Raw genomic sequence first — 26013 nt, 5'->3', positions numbered from 1 at the left:
GAAATATAATTAACGTTTACCATCAAGAGTAGTGGAAAAGAGCTTCTTCAGGGTTGGCTAAAGGTGGGTGAATTCAAAACAAAATGAAAACCAAAAAAATATACGTAAGGACAGGAAATAGTGGAAATGCATAGCAAGACAGAAAATTTAGCAATCTGTGGTTATTACTGTCTCACTTTGAGAAACACTGAGCTAGCCAATAATATAAAAGAGGATACCAATTATTTTTCAGATACAGTGTATAAAGAATAAAAGAGAGGTGAGAGTGGAAATCAGAAAAGATACTGGAGAGGTTGTAATGGGGGACAAAGAAATGGCAGATGAAATTAATAATTATTTTGCATCAGTCTTCACTGTGGAAGACACTAGCAGTATGCCAGAAATTTGAGAGTGTCAGGGGGCAGAAGTGAGTTTAGTAGCAATTACAGAGGAGAAGGTACTTGGGAAACTGAATGGTCTGAAGGTAGTTGGAACAGATGGACTACATCTTAGAGGTCTGAAAGAGGTTGTTGAAGAGATTGTGGAGGCATTGGTAATGATCTTTCCAGAATCACTGGATTCTGAAATGGTTCCAGAGGAATGAAAAAACTACAAATGTCACTTCACTCTTTAAAAAGAGAGGAAGGCAGATGAAAGGAAATTATTGACCAGTTCGCCTGGCTTCAGTGGTTGGGAAGATTTTGGAGTCTATTATTAAGGATGAAGTTTCAGGGTAACTTGGAGGCACATGATAAAATAGGCCAAAGTTAGCATGGTTTCCTTAAGGGGAATTTATATCTGATAAATCTGTTGGAATTATTTGAGGAAATAACAAGAAGGATAGACAAAGTAAAGTCAGTGAATGCTGTATACTTGAATTTTCAGAAGGCCTTTGACAAGCTGCCACACATGAGACTACTTAACAAGATAAAAGCTTATGACATTAAAGGAAAGATACTGGCATGGATAGGAGATTGGCTGACTGGCAGGAGGTAAAGAGTGGGAATAAAGGGGGCCATATCTGGTTGGCTGCCTCACTAGTAATGTCCCACAGGGGTCGATGTTGGGACCACTCCTTTTGATGTTATAGCCTTGCAGCCAAGTTTTCTGGTGATACGAAGATAGGGGGAGGGGCAGGTAGTGTTGCGGAAACAGGAAGTTAACATAGATTTAGACAGATTGGAAGAATGTGCAAAGAAGTGGAAGATGAAATATCGTGTAGGGTAGTGTATAGTCAAGCACATTGGTAGAAGGAATAAAAGCAGGAACTGTTTTTTAAACGGTGAGAAAATTCAAAAATAAGAAGTTTAAAGGGACTTGGGAGTCCTTGTACAAGATTCCCAAAAGGTTAGCTTGTTGGTTGAGTCAGTGGCAAGGAAGACAAAAATGCCAGTATTCATTTCAGGAGGACTAGATTGCAAAACCAAGGATGTAATGCTGAGGCTTTATAAGCAACTGGTCAGACTGGGGTATTCTGAGCAGTTTTGAGCCCCTTATCAAAGAAAAGGTGTGCTGGCATTGGACAGGGTCCAGAGGAGCCTCACGAGAATGAAAGGGTTAATGTACGAGGAGTATTTGATGGTTCTGGGCCTGTATTCACTGGAATATCGAAGAATGAGGGAGATCTCATTGAAACCTAACAAATATTGAAAGGCCTAGATAGCATGGATATGAAAAGGGTGTTTCCTATAGTGGGGGAGTGTGCGACCAGATGGCACAGCATTAGAGTCAAGGGATGTCTATTTAGAACAGAGATGAGGAGGAATTGCCACAGAACTTGTGGTTGATAGGTTTTCGATAAGTCAGAGCGTTAAAGTTTATGGGGAGTAAGGAGAAGAATGCGGTTGAGAGGGACAATAAATCAGCCATGATGGAATGGTGGAGCAGACTCGATGGGCTGAATGACCTATTTCTGCTCCTATGACTTACGGTGTTATAATTATAGACTAACCAGTTTTATCTCAGTAGTGAGGAAGGCTCCACAAACAATAATCAGGAACAGAATCAACAAACATTTCGACAAGTGTGGATTGACTTGAGAAAGCCAGACAGATTTATTCAAGATTAATTGTATTTTACTAAATTTTTGTATGATGTAACAGACAGGGTCAGTGAGGGAAATATGTTCTGTGCTGTACCTGTGGATTTCTGATTCACTTTGTGAAGAAGCTTGTCATTAATGTTGAAGCCCATGGTTGTAATGTTATGGATAGTAAATCAACAAGTTACAGGAAACAGATTAGAAGTGAAAAGAGGTAAAGTACAGTGGATTTTCCTCAAGTGGACAATAGAACCTCCTTCTCCTTCGGCAGTGCATTAGGACTGAAATTAGTTAAAATTGAAATTGGAGTTGCATTTGGTTTTTGTTGACAAGTATGCTGGGATACAATGAAAAGTTTGTCTTGCATACTGTTCATACAGAACATGCCATTACATAGGTATTGAGGTAGTACAAGGTAAAACAATAATGAATGAGGATAAAGTTAATGGCTACAAAGAAAGTGCAGTGAGGGTAAAGAATCATAACAAGAATTTGTTCCAGAGCTAATTACATCTCCAATGAGCTGTTTCGGTACCATTAGAACACTGGTTACAGTTCAAACTTTAATATGTTCAAAACTGCACAGGTAAGTCCTGAACATGAAAACCTTTGACTGCGTTAATGAATTGTCACCAGAATTTAAATTTTAAAATTAGCTAAACCCTATATAACATAATTTGGATTTTAAGTCCTGCAGTTTTGTCTTTACAATCTTTTGGAATCAGATCACCACTAGCAGATTTAGGGAGCTCTTTTAAAATACAGTGGATTCCAGTTAATTGCTCCATCAGTTAATTGAGGTAGCAGCTTATTTAGGACAGCTCTTAAGACACAGAAACTATGAGAGAAAATAACCAGGATTCCCTTTGTTTATTTGGGACTCTATGCCACTTAATTGGGACAGGAGACTGTTGCCAAACAGTTCCTAACTAGAATCAGTAACGTGAACTTGTATAGCCGATAGACACTTTACCGTGCGTAGAGTGAACAGTTTTTAAATAGCGTTATTTGCAAGTGGTTGTGTTCAAAAAACAATGAATTTTGTCACTGATAGTTGGTGAAAAATAAGCATTAAGACAACTTAGAATTGTTTTGCTTACTGTGGTTTCAAGCATTTAGGCTTGGAGATGCCAGAAACCACCATGAGTGAAAATGAAACTATTTCACTACTTCAACAAGTTAGAAACTATGAAGAATTTGATGATATCAACAATCATCTTGAATGTTGCAATGAAAATGAAGATTTAGAGGACACAATTGTCGAAAGCATTGTATGAAGGCAATCCATTGGGTGTCTGCACTAATTTTGTGGATTTACAGTCAATCCAAAGTACACGTTAGCACGTTGCTTGTTCATTGTATCTGACAATGATGGTGAAGCCTGTGTGGGAGAGTTTTTAAAGTGGAAAAGCCATTGCACTGGGACAGTTCCACTCTCTTGACTCAGAAGTCTGGGTCCAGTGGTATAAGCAGTCATCACAAACTGGGATCTTCCTTGATTGCAGTAGATAACTATGACTTCCTCTTTGCCTTATCTTGCCCTTCGCTCTCCATGAGGTGTTGCAGAACTGCCTTCTTGGCCATTGGATTTCACTGTTATTCTCATCCACCAAGCTCACCAACTTCACCGGGTAGCACAGGCTTGTCCATATTTTGCCAGCGTATGAGGCCTACTGGTTACCCTCACCTGGTTTAGCCCACCTACTGAAGTGGAGTACCAGGGTGTGGCCACTGTCACATGCAAACAGCTACTGTACCTCAAGCCTCAGGTGAAAGCTGAGAGTCCGGTGGGTGCAAATGTGGGTGAACTGCCCCAGAATGCATACGACAAATCCATTCACCCTCTCCGGACATCCCGTACACAGCAACGTGCACCAGCGATAATTATTAGGAGCTAATACACAGTTTCATAAACAAAAATTGAAAAGGATGTTTCAACACCTGTGAACAAGCAGTCAGACTAGAAAGGCATATCAGTCACAGCTTATCCTTTGTGGAATTCAGCAATAATTTTATGATTTAGAAACTTTTTTGGATCAATTTCTGATTTTAGGGCAAGTAGTCAGCTGTAGATCATTGTTTGCAGAATCTAGCTTGGAAGTTGAGATACAACAGCAGTAACTAAAGCTTGAGGTATGGCTAGGATAAGTCATTCCATTTTGAGTGGAAACAAGTGGGCTCAGTACCTCTCTGAGAACATGCTTTGGCTAAAAGCCTCAGATCTGGACAATTACACTCTGATACTCAACTTAAATATGAGGGCTAAATAAATCAGTTTTGCAAATACCCAGCTGCTTCCATAGCACAAACCACTTCTATTTTAGCACCATATCTCTGAGAGCGGCCACAGGAAGTGGTATAAGGAACAATGCCACAATGTGTTTCTTGGTATGTAAATCAAGCTGAGGAAACTTTAACCTGAGGGAATATCTGACACTGACCATGGTAACCAGCAGAGGAATAGAGAGTAGGGGAGCTGAAATGTGCAAGAGAAGCATTGAGAGGGAGAGAGGTAGTGGTGGACAGCACAGGAGAACATTGGAAGGGAAGAACAACAGAAGAACAAATGGCTGAAGAAGAGTCAAGAAAAGTGGACCAGGGTTGGATTGGAGAGCTAAAAGAAAGACGGCTGGATTGGGAGGCATATACTCAAAGGGGCTTCAAAAGACCTCAGTATGCATCAGTAACTGATATTGTCCTTTAACCTCATCTTGACCTGTTCTCTTCTACACCTTGAAATTGATATTTCAGTCAATATGTGAACATATTTTTGCTTTTCATATATTACCCTGAACACCCTTATCTAGATTCCTACAAAAACGGCCCCGAAAATTCCGGGACTTTGCTGATTCCACTTCCTAAATGCCGAAGTACGTTTGCTAAACTGGTAGAAAGGGGTCGGAACTGTGTTTCTGTTCCGAGTGCCTTAGAAAGCTTATAAGCTTGAACAGATAGGCGGACACACGGAGAAAATTCGCCACCAGATGTACTCCGAACCCCAGGTCCCGTTCCAAATCCGCGCCCTTCCGTCAGGTTCCTGTGATTGAAGGTGACGTGGGCCAATTAATTTCCGTAAAATGTCTGTTTATCTTCCCTTCTGGAGCATCTGGAATCCCTAGAGTCGCGTCCTCAGGTTTTGCGTCCGTTTCTGGCATTTCGCCAGTTTTATGTGTTATTGCATAAACCAGGGGGTGGCTCTCTGACACGGTGTAATGTCTTTTAAAATGCAGGAGGATTTCCTGCTCATTGTCCAGCCGTCGTTTGCTCACGAGCAGAAAGAGGAGCGATCGCGGATGAATGCATTTCGGTAGATTATAAATTGCGCGAAGAAAGCTGACGAACTGAGAAGTGGCTCGTAAGGTGAGGTTGGAAAATTGTGTTCATTCTGTATTTATACAGAAAGACATACATTCCGCGAATTCACCGCTGATAAGTCTAGCGACTTATATTCGTTGTGTGTAAATTTCAGGCGAAAATCTGATCTTTTAAAGCAGGCAGTATTATACCGAGGATGTGTTTGAATTTGGGCTGATGTGTCCGCTGATATACAAGTATAACCTGCATCAGTAAATATTGTAGCTGATGCAGTCAATCAGACAGCAATCATAAAGAAATTAAATGTTGTCTTTTTAGAAGACTGAACGCATCTATTCATGGTGAATCTAAAACTTTGGAATATAACTAGAAAATGCTGGAAATCCTTCTGGGAAGTCAGACAGCATCTGTAAAAGGGGAAAACAGAGTAAAGATTTCAAGTCAGCTTTTCATCGGACTTCCCTGTTTCAGCAGTTTTTTTGCCTTTAAACCAAGGCGTTCATCAACGGTGTATACAAATCAGCGCTGTTGCTCTGATAATTATCTCGGGGTCTAAGAGAAGTATCAAGGGGAAAAAATTCTTAGAATGGAAATTTCTTCTCGAGCTAGAAGGAAAATCGATGTCGTGTGCTGTACTGAATATTGAAGTCTTTCAAATGCTGTGGACATCATCTGTTGAGCGTGTTTCGGAGGGAATTCTCTCCGCTGGCAAGAGCAGTGCAGAGAGGGGTCTCGCATCCAAGGGACACCCCAGGACCTCGGCGCTGTGTAACAACTACCCTCCGCCAGCCATAGCTGTATCAGCTATTGCTCTGTAGCTCAGCGTTCGCCCCAACACCTGCGCTCTCTGTAACCAATTCATCGCTAAACTTGCGCCAGTCCGTCAATGCTGCGATATAAAGTCAAAAAGTTCAGTTTATTGCCATAGACACGTGTGTGTGTGTGTGTGTGTGTGTGTGTGTGTGTGTGTGTGTGTGTTTATATATATATATATATATATATATATATATATATATATATATATATATATATATATATATATATATATATATACATATATATATATATATATATACACACACACGCTCTGGTGCAATGACAAATCTTCTTTGGAGCATCACCGCAGGCACACGGCACATAACGTGGCGATGGACGCTTTTACAATTAGCTCTCGTTCACAGGAATGCTGGTTGAACAGTGACAGGTTGATAACCACGTCGCGGGTAGTTTCACCGGACGGTGCCGGAGAGGCCAGGCGGTAGAATAAACTGGCACTTGAAGGGAAAGGATCTTAATAGAGGGGAAGATGAATTTGAGGTCGAATTGATGGAATTGTCACTCTCTCATCCACTTTAAATGTTCATAGTTCATTCTTTCCCCCTTAGAGTTTGTTTCTACATTTTTGCCTTCCTTTGGATTTACCGTTTACCAGATCTCCTCCAGTCAAGTTGGTACTGGGGTCTCCATACCTACCAAACTTCCGGCTTTCACTACAATTCCCAGCCAGCTATTCAGACCAGGGATGCCAGTTATAGTAGGTAGCGTGCTCTGTTTTATACCGGTTTCGATTGGAGTAAAAGTATATTCAGTCTTCTCCGATCAAGCACTTGGATATTTCCTGTTCCAGAAAGCTATTAACTTTTAATTTCAGGCTAAAACTTTTTTTAAAAATCGTATCTGATTCCACCTTGTCTTAACTGATGTACAGCAGAACTCCAAAAAAAAAATGTTATTCTTGGACATTAGTGGTGTTAGACTGGCATATTTTCTGGTCTAATGAATTTACTTCCTGTTACTGCAACAGACTTTTAATTCATCTTTTTTGGTGTTACACAATACATTTCCCAGTAAACCAGGTGAGGTTAAACTGAAGGAAGAAACAGGTCACCCTAGTTTAGAAGGAGCAAGAAAGGAAGCCAAGTGCTACAAAGCTATTGCATTTTCTGCAGAAAAAAATCAGATTGAAGACTATGCAAATGTTATGGTTTTTAAAACTTTTTTAATATATATATATATATATAATCTCTCTGTAGTCTCAACACTCTGTCTCTCACTGCTCTTCAATCCACATTTGACCTCTTTTGGCGGTCAGTGATTTTAATCCTTGCTCTTTAGTTACAGGGATGCAGCGTCTGGAACTTCCGCGCTAAATCTATTTGCTTCCACGCCTCTCCAGCTCTTTTTGAGATGCAGTTTAGAATCCATGCCTCCTTTCTCAACATCTCCTGTGACTTTCTATATGTACCTATTATATGTTGCTTGTTTTGTTTTACGGTGTTCTTGTCATGGACTATAAGCAACTGCTTCAGTTTCTCTCTGAGTTCATGTATTTAGCAATTCATTTTTGGCAGAGATAACTATTTCATGTATTTATTTTCAGATGTAGTTACCATTCTATTTAAGAATCAGAATACCAATCAAATTTATTATTACTGACAAATGTCATGAGATTTGTTTTCCATTAACGGTACAGTGTAAGAAATAAAAATTACTCTAAGTTGAATAAGTAAATAAATCAAAGAAGAATAACAAGGTAAGCTTTGTGGGTTAATTGATCAATCAGAAATCTGACGGTGGAGTAAAAGAAGCTGCTATAAGTGTGGGTCTTCAGGCTCTGAAGGTAGTAATGCAATGAGGGTTTATCCGAATGGTGAGAGTATTTAATGATAAATGTCAACTTCTTGATGCACAGACTAGTGCAGAAGGTTGTGCCTGTGATGGCACTGGCTACAACCACCTGCAGCCTCCTACAATCCAGGTCATCGGAGTTTCCATACCAGGCAGTAATGCAGCCAGTCAGATTGCTGCTGTACACCTGTATAAATTTATGAGTCTTCGTTGACATACCAAATCTCCCTCAAACTCCTAATGAAGTAGAGCCACTAGCATGCCTTCTTCATGGTTGTGTCAATGTCTTGGACCAAGGATAGGCCCTCTGAGATATTGATGCCCCGGAAATTAAAGCTGCTCAACTTTTCTACCACAGACCCTAATTAAGTTAGGGTGCACACCTAACTTACTTTCCTGAAGTCCACAATTAATTCCTTAGTCTTGCTGATGTAGAGTGTATGGTTGTCGTTACAACCCTACTCAACCACCTGATCTACCTCCGTCCAATACACCTTCCCACCATCTGAGATTCTGCCACTAACAATGGTGTTATCAGTGAATTGATAGCTGGCATTTTAGCTGTGCCTTAGCCTCATAGCCTTGCATGTAGAAAGAATAGAACGGCTTTCCTTTTTGTTCTTTCACTGAATGTGGATGTTGTTTTTACTGTAATTTTATTGCATTTACTTCTGAATTTTTTGCTGTCAAAGTTTTGGATGTTAAGTTCTCTTACCATTCATCTTGAGTTCCCTTACTTACTGGCAGAGCTGTCTTTCTATAACTTCTTGCCCTCATAATAATGTATAGATTTTCACACAAATCTGTGTTACCTTTCTACTAAGGATTGATATTTAACAAGATTTTATTTTTAGCTACGTCTGACTTCTTAGTTATTATCATTTGCCAAAATTGCATATTTTTAGATTTTATGAAACAATAAGATAAATACCTGTTGGTATCAGACCAACTGAAATTTAGTGTTCAAAATCTGTTAAATACTGTCTGTTTTTGCTGATAATGTTCAGTCCACCCTCACCGAGAATCCCAGGTCATGTCATTGACTTATATGTTCTATGACATATCCACAGACTAGTGTCTAAAGTTGCTACTTTACAGTAAAATGCCTAATATATTGTAAGTGTAATATTACAAGATTTTTCATTGTCCTTTTGTTTATTTTTATTAAAACCTTTTGCATCTACAGTATAACACTTGCACATTTGTCAGTGTACAAATTTCAGAAGCTGCTAAATTAGAAATAGTTCAGGGAAAAGCCTCCAAATGATCATTCTGCATGTCTAGATTTTTATAATTGAGTTACGCTAAATAACAGGTCCATTGGCTTGGCTTAAAAAAGAAAATACAATTACTAAGTGTCTGTCTCAATGAATGCTAATCTGTTAATATTTACATATAAGATGCAGAACACAGAAGCTAAATAACCCAGCATGTGACTTTGCATGTTTTACTTCTTTTAATTTAAAAATATTTAGACATATTTTGAGTGTTTTGTTCTTTATTTTAATAAACAAGGGCAGAAGTAAATGCATGGGAGAATTGTATTCTCAGAATGTGCCAACATATTTTGTGGCCTGTGTATTATATTACTGCTGTAAAGATAAACAAACTAACATTTGTCTCACAAGTGATTTAACTATTAATTAAATTGTTTGACTGAAGCTGTTAGCCCATAAATTTTTCTGCAGCTTAAAAGTTATCATGCGATTTTCTCTCTCTGTCTAATGTTGCCTCATGAACCAGATAGAATCACAGACAATTTTGGCAGAGGGGAAAGCAGTGGACCCACTGTGTGCTTATTGGACCAAAGAGAATTGCACAGCATGAACATAAGCACAAGAGATTCTGCAGATGCTGGCAATCTTGAGCAGCACCCACAAAATGATAAGATCTAATGAAGGGTCTCAGCCTAATTTGCTGAGTTCCTCTAGCATTTTTTATGTGCCATCCAGCTCTCTGATACATTGTTGTTCTCAGTCCACACGTTATGCTCATCCAAGTGCTTTTTAAACATCTTGAGGTTTCATGCTATCCACATTCTACCCCTACTTAGAACAGTGAGCTCCGGACCCTTGACTCAATTTTGTGGTAATTCAATGAAAGAAATTAAAGTTAGGATTCCAGTTGCTAATCCATTGTGTGTATTTCAGGTTTCCTAGCTGAATGAAAGATGTCATTGAACTGCAAAGAGTGTAAAAAAGGTTTGCAAGGACAGTATCAGGCTGGATGGATTGAGTCATTAAGTCATATCACACAGAAACAAGTTTTTCAGCCCAAATGGTTAACACCAACCAAGATTACCATCTAAGGTAGCCCAATCTGTTCATGTTGGCTCATCCCTCTAAATCAACTTTTAAATGTTGTTATTGTACCTGCCTCAACCATTTCCTCTAGCAGATCATTCCATAAGCTGACCTCCCTCTGGGCGAAAAAGTTACCCTTTCAGGTTCCAATTCACTCTCTTCTATCTCATCTTAAAAATTTCTGCTGTCTAGTTCTTGATTCCCCAACTCAGTGCAGGGTGGGGGTGTAGGGGGGAACTGTGTGTACTGACCATACTTCTGCTCCTCATGATTTTTCACACCCCCATAAAATCACCCCTCCTTCTCCCACAGGAGAAAAATATCCCAACCAGCTCAATCACTCCATCACTCTCCAGAAGTCTTCTGCACTTTGTCCAGCTTGAGAACATATTTCCTATTGCAGGGTAATTAACACTAGAGCAATATTTCAGAAGTAGCTTCATTAATGTCTCATACAACTGCTACATAATATCACAGCTTCCAGACTGATGAAGGCCAGTATGCTAAAAACCTTCAGTACCACCCTGTGTACCTGCAAAGGCACTTTCAGGCAAACCTACTACTAAACTTTCTTCTACTCAGAGATCCCTCTGTCCTACCACATTCCCCAGGGTCCTGCAATACATTGAGAAAGTTCTACACTGATATGTCATGCAAAACCTTGCACCTATCCAAATTTAACTCCATTTGCAATTTCTTGACTCACTTGCCCAGCTGATCACAATCAGTCTGTAAGTCTTGTAACCAGCTTCACTGTTCTTTGACACCTATTCTGCAAATTAACGAAACAAACTTATATGTTCTCACCCCATGCTAGAAATGGTAAATTGCAAGCTGTGAGGAAATACTTGATTGGCTGGGGCTTTTTATCCACCATGGAGTGAAAGAAGCAGAGGGGGGTGACCTTATAGAGGGATATAAAATCATTGGGGGCACAGATGAGGTGAATGGTCAACCCCTTCTCCAAGAACGTGGGTCCAAATCTAGAGTGCAAAGATTTGTGAGAGGGGAGAGATTTAAAGAGAACCTGAGGGGGCAACTTTTTCAGTCGATGTGTATCTGAAATAAGCTTCCAGAGGAAGTGGCAGTGGTGGTACATTACAATCTTTAAAATATATTTGGGCAGATGTGAATGTGGGAAAGATTTAGAGAGATGTGGGCCAAACAGAAGCAAATGGGATTAGCTCAGACAGACAACCAGGTCAGCATAGAATTGGATAAAAGGCTTGTTTCCATGCTGAAATACGAGCAAAGTTCTGAATGAATACAGCTCGACTGTATTCAACAAGGAGAAGTTCTGGTGGCAAAATAGATAAGGGAGGTATATGCTTATATTCTGGAATATATCTGTATTAGGAAGGAGAAGCATTAGAAATATTGGCATACATTCTAGTGGACAAATTCCCAGCCTCTTATCTATCAAAGGATGTCAAGGAAAGCTAACTAAACAATTGAGAGCAGCAAGATTGATGTGGTTTACCTGGACTTGGATAAAGCTTTTGACAAAGTCCCACATGGTTGAGGTTGTTAGAAAAGGTTAAGGGACTTGGAATTTGACACATATTGGCATACTGGTTCCAAAATCGGCTTGGTGAAAGGAGAAAGTAGGTAGTGGTGAGTGTGTCTTTCTGATTGGAAAACTCTGACAAGCAGTGAACCTGAAGGATTGACATTGGAAGCTTTGTTGCTCAAATGATAATGTGAGTGGTCTGATTTGTAAGTTTGCAGATTGCTCAAAAATTCATGGGGTTGTAGAGAGTGAAGAAGATTGTCTAAGGATACAGTAGAACTTAGATCAGGCAGAAAATTAGCAGAGTAGGGGCAGATTAAATTTAATCCAGGCACACCTGACATAATGCACTTTGGGAAGTCAAATTCTGATGGGATATAGAACAAATAGTTAATGTACAGAGGAATCTTAAGGCACAAGCCCATAGCTCATGGAAAGCATTGACATACTTGATAAGGTGGTGAGGAAGGCATTTGGTATGCTTGTCTTTGTAAACCAAGGCGTTGGGTGTAAGTCCTGAGGGGTAATGTTGCAATTGTACAAAACATTGGTTAGATGACATTTAAAGCATTGTGCGCTATTCTTATTGCCACACTAAAGGAAGGATGTAGTGGCAATAGAGAGAGTGCAGAAGAATTTCTTAAGCATGTTGCTTGGAATGGACAGCTGTAGTTACAAGGAGAGATTAAATGGGATGGATTTATTCTCACTGATATGAAGGAAGCCAAGGGGTGACCTGACAGAAGTTTATAACATTATGAGGTAGAGTCTATTTTTCTTGGACAAGGGTGTCCAGAACTAGAAGGCACAATCTTAAGATAAGAGGGGAGAAATTTAAAGGAGATCTGAGGGGTAAGATTTTCACACAGAGGGAGGTAGTTATCTGGTACGAGCTGCCAGAGGAAGCATTGGAGGCAGGCACAATTAGAACATTTGAAAGATATTTGTGAAGGAAAGACATGGAGGGACACAAGCCTAATGAGGGCCAATGAGATTAGCATAGATAGGCATCACTGTTGGCATGGCCAAGGTGGGCTGGCCAAACACTCAGAAAAAAGAACAAATCGAGCAAACAATAAGCGCAACCAAATAGCGTTCCAACTCCACAGACAGTCCGCCCACAGACCCTTAGTTCAGCATAGAGCTGAGCGGCGAGCTGAATCAGCCCATCCCTCACACAAGAATTACTCTTCCCTGACTTGTATTTAACAAATGTTTATACCTACATAACTATAGGAAATATAGGCTTTATAATGTAGTTAACATAATGGTCCACAGTTGTTTAGCTGATAGAGCTGTTGCTTTACTTTTCAGCTGGCCAGTTCTATTCCCATCTCCAGTGCTTTCTTTATGGAGTTTTTGTGTTCTCCCTCTCACTGTGTGTGTTTTCTGTGGGTGCTCTTGTTTCCAAACACATCCCAAAGGGGCATGGGTTGGAGGTTTAATTGCCCATTGCAAATCATTTCTAGTGTGCAAAGGTAATTTACCACTTGCACTTGTTCTACTTCAATGTCTTTTGCCAAAGTTTGGGGAGTTTATGGGAATATGAGGGAATAAACTAGAATTGATGGACAGGATGGTCAGCATAGACTTGGTGGGCTGAAGGGCCTGTTTCAATGCTGACTGATTTTATGACACTTGTCATATTCAGAGATGGGATTTCAATTGGAATTGATTTATTAATGGCACATGTACTGAAAAACAGTGAAAAGGTCATTCTGTACACAATTATTTTGAAGTAGTGAATAGGAACACAGAATGCAGGATGATATGTGACTGTTACAGAGAACGGACAGTGCAGGTAGACGTATAAGGTGCAAGGGCCACGACCATTTAGATGCAAAGATCAAGATATCCTCTTTAGCATATAAGGAGGCCATTCAGATCTGATAAAGATGGGACAGAAGCTGTCCTTGAGGCTGGTAGTTTATGTTCTCAAGCTCTTTTAACTTCTGCCCTGTGTTTGGGGAGGGAGAGAATGAGGGCTTCTTGATTACTTTGTAAGCTTTCCTAAGGCAGCAGGAAGTGTAGACAGTTAATGCAGGGTTGGCTGGTCTTCACGATGAACAGGGCTGCGCTTAGAACTCTCCGCAATTTCTTGTGGTCTTCAGCAGAGCAGCGGCCATACCATGCGGTGATGGATTGGAATAGAATGTTTTCAATATGTATGTTTAAAAAAAATTGGTGAGAGTCATCAGGAACGCGGCAAATTTCTTTGGCCTTCTGAAGTAGTAGAGGTTTTAGTGTGCTTACTTAGCTGTATTGTCCATGAGGCCAGATCAGGGCAAAAAGTTAGTACTGATTAGACCCAGGTGCTTGAAGCTGTCAACCATTTCAACCTTGTACCACTGATATAAGCAGTGGCGTGTATTCTGCCCTACTTCTCGAAGTCAATGCCAAACTCTTTTGTTTTGCTGACCTTGATGGAATTTTTGTCGTGCTCTTTACACATAAAGTGAAAACCACAACACTTATTGAGACATTTTTATCTTTTTTGTGGATTTTCAGCAGCTTGGGAAATGTAACTTTTCAAGATCCAGCTTTAAACTTTGATTTAATTTTTAGGCAAGTGTTACAACAGACGTCACCCCATCCGACACTGGAGAAATCCTCCAATTTATCTTGCCTTATGTCTTTGTCAAATTGAAATTTCCTTTGGCAGTATTTCCAGGCAATTGCATTTTGCTTGAGGTCATTTTTAGAAAAGTGAAAATATCATCAATTGGCTATAATGACATTGATTGTCAATGTTAAAATGACACAAACTTAGATGCCAAATATCAGCAAAGAATGATTTGGTAACTATACGTAATATCCAGTTTACTTTAGACATTTATTTATATTTGTTCTGTGCTCTTTATTACTAGCTTGATATCATGTACCATATATTTGCTATTTCCAACAATGGGCTTCAATGCTTACTTCTGAGAAAACTCATTAATATTTACCTTTGGTCATTTCACAAGGAAATTAAGCTCACAGAGTCTGTAATAACAAACAACACTCACTTATACAACGATCCAACACAAATGTAATTTTTGTTTTACACTCTCAGAGGTCGGGGGGGACACGGGCAGGGTGTTAAGTGAAAAGAAACTGGTGGATTAGGGATAATCTGGTGTTATTCTGCAAAGCAGGCAATCAATCTGTGCTTGGTATCTCGAATGCAAGAACCACAATGTGGGCACTAAATGTAGTAGACTAAAGTAGAAACAATGCAAGTGAATGGCTGTTTCAGTCAGAAGGACTGTCAATCCCTGGCTGGCTGGTGGAAAGTGAAGAGATAAAGGTCGACCAATCGTGCTTACATAGGAAAGTGTTATGGTCAGGAATGGTCCCCTCATAATGCAGTATGTGCAAAGAGGTTATTGCACGTTGCCAAGTGGTTAAGGCATTGGTCTCGTGGTCTGAAGGTCGTTAGTTCAAGCCTCAGCCGAGGCAGCGTGTCCGTCCTTGAGCAAGGCACTTAACCACACACTGCTCCTGTACGTTTATAGCCCAGTGGCAGTGGTTGGTGCAGTATGGACAAGACAAGACAAGACAAAGAGTAGATATGTCTGGTGGTGGAATCCTAGTATAGATGACGGAACATAATTTCATTTAATAGATATCCCATAGAATGTGAAGCTTGCTGGGATGGAGTTGAGAGAGTGAAAGATGCATACAACAAAATGGAAGACCCTGTCAATTATAGCAGAGAAAAGGCTATGTTTAAGCAGGAGAAGAACATCTTAATAGAGATCTCATTTTTCATCAGAACAGATATGACTGAAATAGAGAAAGAGGGAGAAAGGAATGGAGGAAGCAGGATGAGAGGAGGTATAGATGAGATAGCTGGAAGAATCACAGTATCGTCAGCATAGAAGTAGGCTCTGGACCACTGGGTCTATGCCGACTATCATGCCTGCGTATACTAGTCAGAATCAGGTTCAATATCACAGGCATAGTCATGAAAATCATTGGTCCTATTTCCTTCTGTGTCCTGATTATTTAGGTACCCATCCATGTACCTCTTAAGTATTGTTACTGTTCCTGTCTCCACCACCTCCTCTGGCAACTCGTTCCAAATACCAACTACTTTGAAAAGAAAATAACCTATCTTATCCCCTTGAAACTTCCTATCCCTATCCTTAAAACTATTCCTTCTAGTTTTAGATGTGGAAAACAGTTTACAGTTATCTACACCATCTACACTTCTCATAATAGTATATACCTCTACCATGTCACCTCTTCGCCTCCTTGGCTCAAGGAAAAAACAGACCTAACCTGTCCAATCTCTCTGATAACTCTGGTCCTACAATCCAGGCAACATTATTGTGAATCTTTTCTGCATCCTCTTTGACTTAACAATGCGCTTCCTGAATTTTAGTCGCCAGAACTGAGTATAATGTTCTAAATGCAACCTAACTAAAATATTGTACAACTGTAGCTTGACATGTGAATTCTTATACTTGATACCTTGGCTGATGAAGGCAAGCATGTCCCATGCCTTCCTCCCAAATGTGTCTGCCTGTTTTCCCATTTTCAGGTAACTACCTTCTTGTACACCCATGTCTCTTTATTCAACAACAAACCCAGGTCCTGCTATGCATATTCTGCTCTGGTTTGACTTCCCAAAATGCACCATCCCACACTGCACTGTTGGAATTAAACTCCATCTGCCATTCCCTTGCCCACTCTCCCAATTGATCCTAGTCCCTGCTAAGCTGATATAATGAATATTTGTAGCTTATCCGGTCTTTTGAGATAGCAATTAAGATGTCAAGGAGACATATATCATACACATGTGAAAGTGGGAGCAAGTTGGACATTGACAGTAAAGATAATAAAATTATCAACAGACATGAGAAACTCTGCAGATTCTGGAAATCCAAAGCAACACAGAAAATGTTCCAGGGGGAAAAAATCCCCAGCCTGTTCAGTTCCTCCTTAGAAATCCAGCTCTAAGTGTGAATGGCAAATATGACAAGATTAGGGAATCTTACTTCACTCCCCCCTCCAAGCATTGATAATTATTGAGAACTTGTTGCTTGCGTTCAGATAGAACTCAATAATTCCATGCAAAACACACAAAATTCTGGAGGAAATCGGCAGGCCAGGCAGCATCTATGGAAAAGGGTAAACAGTCAACATTTTAGGCTGAGACCCTTCATCGGGACTGGAAAGGAAGAGGAGAAGTCAGAATAAGAAGTTGGAGGGAGAGGCGGGTGGAAGAAGTACAAAGTGGCAGAAGATAGGTGAAGCCAGGAGAGGGTGGGGGCTCTGGGAACTTGATTGGTGAAAGAGATAAAGAGCTGGAGAAGGGGTAATTTGAAAGGAGAGAACTCCCTAGTCCACTCGTCCTTCCCCACTGATCTCCTTCCCAACACATCCTTTGAAGCGGAACAAGTGGCACACCTACCCCTACACCTCCTCCTTCACTACCATTCAGAGTCCCAAACAGTCCTTCCAGGTGAGATGCTACTTGACCTTCAAGTCTATTGGGGTCATACACTGTATCTGGTGCTCCTGGTGTGGCCTGTGTATAGTTGAGACCAGATGTAGATTAGGAGACTGCTTTGTCAAGCATCTTCACTCCGTTGAGCACAAAAAGTGGGATTTCCCAGTGGCCACACATTTCAATTCTACCTCTCTTTCCCGTGGCCTCCTCTACTGCCGGTATGAAGCCACACTCAGGTTGGAGGAGTACCACCTCATATTTTGTCTGGGTAGCCTCCAACCTGATGGCATGAACATTGACTTCTCAAACTTCCAGTAATTGCCCACCCCCACTCCCCCACTTCTCCATCTCCATTCCCCATTCCCGTTTCCCTCTCATACTTTCTCTTCTTTCCTGCCCATCAACTCCTTCTGGTACTCCTCCCCCTTCCCTTTCTTCCATGGTCTCCTATCCTCTCTTATTAGATTCCCCATTCTTCAGCCCTTTATCTGTTTCACCAGTCAACTTCCCAGCTCTTTACTTCACCCCTCCCCCTCTCCTACTTTCACCTATCATCCACCACCTTGTACTTCTTCCTCCCTCCACCCCACCTTCTTATTCTGACTTCTCCCCTTCCTTTCCAGTCCTGATGAAGGGTCTCGGCCTGAAACATTGACTGCTTACTCCTTTCCATAGATGCTGCCTGATCTGCTGAGTTGTGGAGCATACGGATCCCCTCTCTGTAGAAGTGGTCCACAGCAGGAGTGATTGATAAGTTCGTGGCCTAAGGTAAAAGGAGATGTTATTAACTTCAAACGTACTGCATTATCACTCAAAGAGTTGAACTGCACGTGCCTCCAGATGATCCACAGCAGGGGTGATTGATAAGTTTGTGGCCTAAGGTAGAAGGAGATGAGTTATACAGCTCTCGTTACATGCACGTGCCATTCAACTCTTTGAGTGAAAATGCAGAAAGTTTGAAGTTAATAACTCATCTCCTTCTACCTTAGGCCACGAACTTATTAATCACCCCTCATATATAGTTGGGTACAATTATAATGCTTAACGACAGTTGGAAAGGAAAGATTTAGAGGGATACGGGCCAAATGCAGGCAAAGGGACTAGCTGAGGCTGACAACTTGGCTAGCGTGGACAAGTTGGGCCAAAGGGCCTGTCCCTGTGTTGAATAGCTCTGTGACCTTCAGAGTGTCTTACACAAAGCTTCCCTCTTCCTTCTTTATGGAAGTCACTTCTCACTTGTAGAAAGGGAACCATTTCAACTGGTGGGTTGTTCTTTACTGGTGTTCAAATGTGTGACAGTAAAAAAGCAGAATGTGTATTTTGAGATGTTCAAAACATGTGAAACCACACATCTCTGACATAGTCTGGACTGCCCAAATATCTAGCTCTGTAGCAAAAAAATCGTAAAGTAGGACAAGTGCAAATGGAAAATTAGCACTTGTTTTTTGCTCACTGGGTCATCCTTTCAGGAAACGTGAAATGGAAAAAAAAACAACCCTGGAAATAATGGAAATCTAAAGTTACCAACAAGAAAATGCTGCAAACACTCTGGAGATTGGTTAGAATCAGAATCAGGTGTAATTTCACCAGTATATGTCATGAAACTTGTCTTTGTGGCAGCAGTACACTGCAATACATAATAATACACAAACTCTGCATTGCAGTAGGAAGTTTTATATATACGTAAAAGTTAAACAAGTAGTGGAAAAAAGAAGCAGTGAGGTAGTGTTCATCGTTTCAATGTCTGTGCAGAAATCTGATGGCAGAGGAGAAGAAGCTGTTCCTGAATCGATAAGTGTGTGTCTTCAGGCTTCTATACCTCCTTTCTGATGGTAGCAATGAGAAGAGGGCATGTCCTGGGTGATGGGGGTCCTTAATGATGGATGCTGCCATTTTGAGGCACTGCTCCTTGAATATATCCTGGACGCTGGGAGGCTGGTACCGTGATGCAGCTGACTGAGTTCACAACTGGCTGCAATGTGCCCCTCCCCGATACCAGACAGTGATGCAGCCAGTTAGAACGTTCTCCACAATACATCTGTGGAAATCTGCAGGTGTCTTTGGTGACATACCAAATCTTCACAAACTTCAAGTGAAATATAACACTGTCTTGCCTTTTTTGTAACTGCATTGATATGTTGGGCCCAAGATGGATCCTCAGAGATGTTGACATCTCTGTTAAATTTTGCGACACAGGGGACAGCACGGCTTCATTTCCAGATGAGCTCAATGCCTTCTATGCTCACTTTGCTCACCAGAGCAGGGAGGAACATTTCCACACCCCCATGTCTACCCGATGATCCTTTGGTCTCAGTATCTGAACATCTGGACAGCCTTCAAGGGAGTGAATCCAAGGAAATTATTGGGTCTGTCTTGAGAACCTGGCAAAGTACTGAAGATCTGTGCTGATCAACAGGTTGGTGTTTTCACGGATATCTTCAACCTCTCACCTCTCAGTACCCACTGCTTCAAGCAGCCTTCAATCGCACCAGTTCCCAAGAAGAGCATGGTAACCTGTCTAAATGACAAATGTCCAGTGGCACTTGCACCCACACTGATGAACTGCTTTGAGAAGCTGGTCTTGAAGCATATCAGCTCCTGGCTGAATGGTGACTTGGATCCGCTTCAATTCACCTACTGAAGCGAAAGGTCTACAGTAGATGCCACCTCGTTGGCTCTTCACGCAACCCTGGAACATCTGGACAGCAAAGGTGCATACATCAGGATGTCCTTTATCGATTACAGCTCAGCATTTAACACCATCACCCCCTCAAAACTAATCAGTAAACTCCAGTACCTGGGCCTCAGTACCCCCCTTGTGCAATTGGATCCTGGATTTCCTCGCTTATAGACTCCAGTCAGTTTGGATGGGCAAAAACATCTCCTCCACAATTTCCATCAGCACTGGGGCACCGTGGGGATGTGTACTTAGCCCCCTGCCCTGCTCACTTTACACTTATGACCGTGTGGCTAAGTACAGCTCCAACTCCATATACAAGTTTGCTGTTGACATCAATGTGTGGGCTGTATCAAAGGTGGTGCTGAATTAGCATACAGGAGGGAGATTGAAAATTTGGTTGAGTGGTTTAATAACAACGATCTCTCACTCATGTCAATAAGACCAAGGAACTGATTGTAGACTTCAGGAGAGGGAAAGCACGAGCCAGCCCTCATCAGAGGATCTGAGGTGGAGAGGGTCAGAAACTTTAAATTCCAGGGAGTCACTATCTTAGAGGACCAGTCCTGGACCCATCAAATAGATATAATTGCAAAGAAAGCAAACTGCATCTCTGCTTCCTCAGGATTCTGCAGAAAATCAGCATGTCATCAAAAACCTTGGCAAACTTCTCCTGACATGTGGTTACAGATAGGTTTAATGATTTATTTGTTAATGTGGGAACTAATTTAGCTAAATCAATTACAGACCCCAGCAATAAAGATGGAGTAAATAGTAACATTATCAATATAAATATTTACACTATGTTCATCGGAGCAACTGATGAAAAAGAAATAATTGATGGAGTGTATAAATCAAAGAGTAAGAAATCAACAGATTGGAATGGATGTGATATGTATTTAATTCAAAACATCATTGACTGTTGTGAAACCACTGACTCGTATTTGTAATCAGTCTTTGAATGCTGGAAAATTTCCCAATAAAATGAAAATTGCCAAGATCGTTCCAATATACAAAGTTGGAGATCAACATGTATTTTCAAATTATAGACCAGTTTCTTTGCTCTCACAGTTTTCCAAAATATTGGAAAAGATATTTGTAAGAAGGTTAAATGATTTTATAACAAAACATCATATACTCTGTAAACAGCAATATGGTTTCAGAAAAAAACAGAACCACTACAATAGTATTAAAAGATTTTGTAGAAATATCAAACGTTACAGAAAGAAATTAATACACAATGGGAATATTTCTTGATCTAAAAAAAGCATTCGACACCATTGACCATAAACTATTATTAACAAAATTAGAAATATATAGTATTAGAGGGGTGGCACATGACTGGTTAAGTAGTTATTTGGAATCCAGGTATCAGTATGTACATAAAAAAAACTCAAATTCAAAACTTTTGAAGGTAGCTTGTGGGGTTCCACAAGGTTCAGTGCTTGGCCCATTGCTGTTCATTTTGTATATAAATGATATATGTATGATTTCTCAGACATTAAAATGTATATTATTTGCTGATGATACAACTATATATTGTAGTGGGGAATATCTGAAACAACTTTTGGATACAGTGGAGAAAGAACTAAAAAGTATAAAGAAATGGTTTGATACTAACAAATTATCACTGAATCTAAGTAAAACTAAATTCATAATATTTGGAAACCGTGTACCAAACTCATAGAATAAATGATGTTGAAATTGATAAGGTATCTGAAACAAAATTTTTAGGAGTGGTATAGAGAGTAAATTAAGCTGGAAACCACAAATAAATTATGTCAAAGCAAAAATGTCAATATCTATTGCAATACTGTACAAGGCGCAAGATTTCTTAGATCAAGAATCTTTGTATACATTATACTGGTCATTTATAGTCCCATACATGACTTACTGTGTAGAGGTGTGGGGAAATACATACAAAACAAATACAAATTCTGTTTTTCTAGTCAAAAAGAAAGTTATATGAATTGTAAATAAGACAAATTATGAGCCAACCAATCTAGTATTTATTCAACTAAACACTTTAAAATTCAGAGATTTCATTGATTTTAAAATAATACAAATTATGTATAAAGTAAAAATGGACAGCTACCACAAAGTATCCAAAGATTGTTTAAAATGAGAGAAAGTCAACATGATTTGAGAGGAACATGTGTATTTCAAAAACAAAGGATAAGAACAAATGTAAAAAATCATTGTATTTCAGTCAGAGGGGTGAATCTATGGAACAGTTGGATTAAAAGTTTAAAAACATGCATAACACTTAATAAGTTTAAAAAATTATTTAAGAAATATTTAATGAACAAATATAAAATACATGATTTAAAATGAATGGGAGTAATGTAAATAAATGATATTTGGAATTGGATTTTGTATTAAAAGATTATGATTTTTTTTGTTTTTGATGTGATGATTGATGCCAAATATGTTGTTGTCTAAGTAAGAGAGGTAAGCGTAATAAGCTGTAGCTTCAGCCTATACCCTTTCGGTCTGTTTTAAAGAATATCTATGTTCTTTATTGTAATTTTGTCTTGTGAAATCATTGTTGTAAATGATGCTTTTTGTTATGTTCGTACTGACTGAAATAAATTAATTTCATTCATTCATTCAGAGTGTGCTGCTGGCTGCATTATGGCCTGGTGTGGGAACACCAATGCCTTTGAGTGAATTCAGCCCAGTACATCACAGGTAAAACCCTCCCAACTATTGTGCATATCGACATGAAATGTTGCTGTAGAAAAGCAGCATCCGTCATCAAAGGTCCTCACCCCCAGGCCATGCTCTTTTCTCACTGCTGTCATCAGGTAGAAGGTAAAGATGCCTCAGGACTCGCACCACCAGCTTCAAGTACAGTTACTACCCCTCAACCATCAGGCTCTTGAACATAAAAGGATAACTACACTCATTCTATTTTTGGTGTTCCCATAACCGATGCTCTCACTTTAAGGACTCTTTAATCTTGTTATTTCATGCCCTTTATTTGTTGTGCTTTATTTATATCTGCATTTGCACAGTTTGATCCTGTTTATAGTTACTGTTCTATAGATTTGCTAAGCATGCCCGCAGAAAACGAATCTCAGGGTTGTATGTGGTGATGTGTATGTACTCAGATAATATATTTTACTTTGAACCTGAAATTGCTTACTCTTTATGCTTCTGATCCCTGTGAGGGCTGGTGTGCCTGCGGAAAAGATGATGTCTTAACTGGGAATGAGAGTTTTTAAGTTGCAGCAGACAGCTTGTGTGGTTTTAACTGAACTTATTGACCTCTCAAACCATGTCTTTGTGGTGTGGCTTGAGTTTTATATTGAAATTCACAAAGCAGCACAACTGAGCGGGGTTGGCAAGGCAGACATATGGCCCTTTCCAGAAAAATTAGTGTTCTAAACAGTGAAGTTGGAATGAAACCACGTGGAATAAGTCAGAGCCAGCAGTATTTACCAAGAAAAGAGTTGTGGCCATGAAAGTTAATTCTGATAAATACCTTTCCAAATCTAAGAAAGGAACTGAAACCAGCAAAGGTTAGAAGGGTAGCTTTGGAGACCCAGTTGGAAAATGGTGGGGAGGAGCCAGCAAAGCTTGTTTCAAGCTGTGATTCCTGGAAGAAAAGTGACATGGATGCTGGAAAGCTGCAAAAAATGTGAAAATGGTGAAGATATAGGGCAGATTAGGAAGCTCAGAGTGAAACTATGATATCTGGGTCCAAGGCTGGGATCTGTGTAGGGGTTGGTGGAATTTGTGGGTGAGAGATCAGGGCAAAGCGGATCCTTTAAGAATTTGTGTGTGTTTGGAGAACTAAGAACATCAATTAACTTGAGGAGGATAGAAAAAGGATGCAACAATTAACATGGAATTTGGGGAACACCCTGTGCTCTGCTGGTATGTGGAGGTCCAATATTTCCAAGGCAGCTGCTTGCAGGCGAAGCTGATCTAACTTATTTGGCAATGATCCATAACTTACACAGGAAGTGTTATAATTGGCTGTGTGTGTGTGGAAGCATAACAACTTATGCTGTGGCAATTTCTAGTCACACTGACTTTGTAGAAGATTTCTGAGTTGTTTTGTGATCTGAGCACTGTTAGTAAGCCCACAGTTATTGCGCTGAGGGGTAGAATGATTCACTACCTTGAACAGCAGCTGTCCTTTTGGATTACCTGTACTGCTGTTGGGTAGGGAATTCCAGGATTCAGAAGCAATAATGGTGAAAGACCTGTGATATGTTTACAAATCAGAATAGTGTGCAACTTGATTATGTGCCTGATGCTCTTGTTTAGCTGTAGTGATTGGGGTTTGAAAGGGGTTCAGAGCCACTTGGACCAAACACCGGCAAATACGACTAGATTGGTGGGCACCATAGTTGGCATGAGGAAATTTGGCTTAAGAGCCTGTTTCTGTTGCTGTTTTACTCAGAGTCTATGGCAACTAAACCAGACTCATCAATCTCTTCTGGCATAGCAAGTCCACCATCCATGTAACTAGTCTAGTGATTGTTCTCTGCTGCACTCTCTCTATGGCAAGTATTCCTTTTCTTAAGTATGGAGATCAAATCATTACACTAAATCCCAAGTGAGTTACACCAAGATCTTATTAAGACTCCCTTACTCCTATTATCTGATGAGAATAAAGCTTACCGTTCCATTTGCTCTTGCAATCACTTGCTCCACCTGTGTGTTGGCTTTCAGTCCCTTTGAAGGTCAGCAGTGCTGAATTTCTCATCATTGAACAAATATATGCACCAGACCTCTACAGGGAGCTCAGCAAAGAGCCACAGTGAGAGACAAGAATGTGTTGGCTGATTTTGGAAGTACTTACAGCTTTATAACACTTTAAACAAAAACAAGTAATACAAATAACAGGTAGATATAAAATAGAAGCTCACGTGCTTATTTGTCCAATATTATTAGGAAGTATATTCAACTGAATAAGACAGATGTCTAGTTGCCTGATATTTATTGCTGCATTTCACTATTATGTAAAGGAGTAAAGTTATTAAATCACACCATTAGTTTCTGTTTTAAGTTAGAGCTGAAGGATGTCTATCCTGCACATGCTTAAGATTCTGTTTACATGGCTTATACTGATGTGTGAAACAGAACATGCATGTGAAGATAAATAAAAATACAAATCATCAGAAAAAATACTATATTACTTACTATTGTGAACAATTTTACAGCTAGGCCCAATGACTGATGGACCTTTGAACCGCAGTGAGGAAAGGTCACTATAATGAGCTGAGAAAAGTAGAAATGTATGCATGAAAGGTATGTTTACCATGGAGTAACTTCATATGCAATGGATTTAGATCTGAGTTTGCTCAATTTTTCATGTTGGATAATTGTGCAAAGCTTTGATTACTCAGAGTTGGAATCTATTCCCCCATTTATTTTTGTTAGTATTGACTTAGGCACATCAGTGCATTTCCCTGGCTTCAACGAGAACTATACATTTTTTTCCTGTTCACAGATACTGCAAGGCAGGTCCCATTTTCAGACTATATTTACAGGATGGTATTTCTGTCAGTTTGTATAGAAATGTCACTTTTGATATCTTATCATCAGTGATATGCTTAATTTCTGACTCAATACTTGCATATGTGAGCCCCTGCCACACAAGAATTATACAGTGATAATTTCTATACTCCAAAAACAATTTGTTGGCCATGAGGTGCTCTGTTATGCTCTAAGCATGTGTAATCAATTAATGAACATCCATTATTTAGCTGAGTATTAACTTGGGACTTGTGAAATAACTGGTGATTTGAGCAATTGATTGGCAATTTCTTTCTGCTTGTAGGACATACTTTTGCAGAAGATTATGCATCACTGGCACTAACTTCAGAACTATCAGTCAGTATCTACAGCTCAAAGAGAAAAGTACTTGTGTTACATTTTAAATTTATATTTAACTGCTTAAGCTACTTCTTCAGAGATCATATGATAAATATGATTCACCTCTTAGATCATTGAACTCTGACTTTTATTTTGAGAAATGTATTCTAAGCATTTCACTTCAAGTCAATTAATCACTTTGAAGTAATAATACCATTCACTCATGTCTATCTCATTTAGTTGTCAGTGAAAAATGATTTCAGCTTGTGTTTCGAATTGACATCTATA

The 26013-nt window shown here is 39.8% G+C and overlaps 1 protein-coding gene across 4 annotated transcripts in view; it reads left to right on the top strand.

The window, feature by feature from the left end:
* Positions 1 to 4970: 4970 nt before the first annotated feature.
* The window catches only part of LOC140734471 (cysteinyl leukotriene receptor 1-like), a 70974-nt gene continuing 49931 nt past the window's right edge, over positions 4971 to 26013 (top strand). For 2 of the 4 annotated variants that reach the window (XM_073058466.1, XM_073058465.1), the window contains exons 1-2: positions 5196 to 5380; positions 17892 to 17984. The gene's annotated coding sequence lies outside the window, so the exon portion shown is untranslated. Of the gene's footprint in view, positions 5070 to 5195; positions 5381 to 17891; positions 17985 to 26013 lie in introns of those variants that run through there. The other 2 variants (XM_073058463.1, XM_073058464.1) reach the window with 2 other exon arrangements.

This window comes from Hemitrygon akajei, chromosome 10 (assembly GCF_048418815.1).
Source record: "Hemitrygon akajei chromosome 10, sHemAka1.3, whole genome shotgun sequence".
Classification (NCBI taxonomy): Eukaryota; Metazoa; Chordata; class Chondrichthyes; order Myliobatiformes; family Dasyatidae; genus Hemitrygon; species Hemitrygon akajei.
This window is presented reverse-complemented; position numbering and strand designations above follow the sequence as displayed.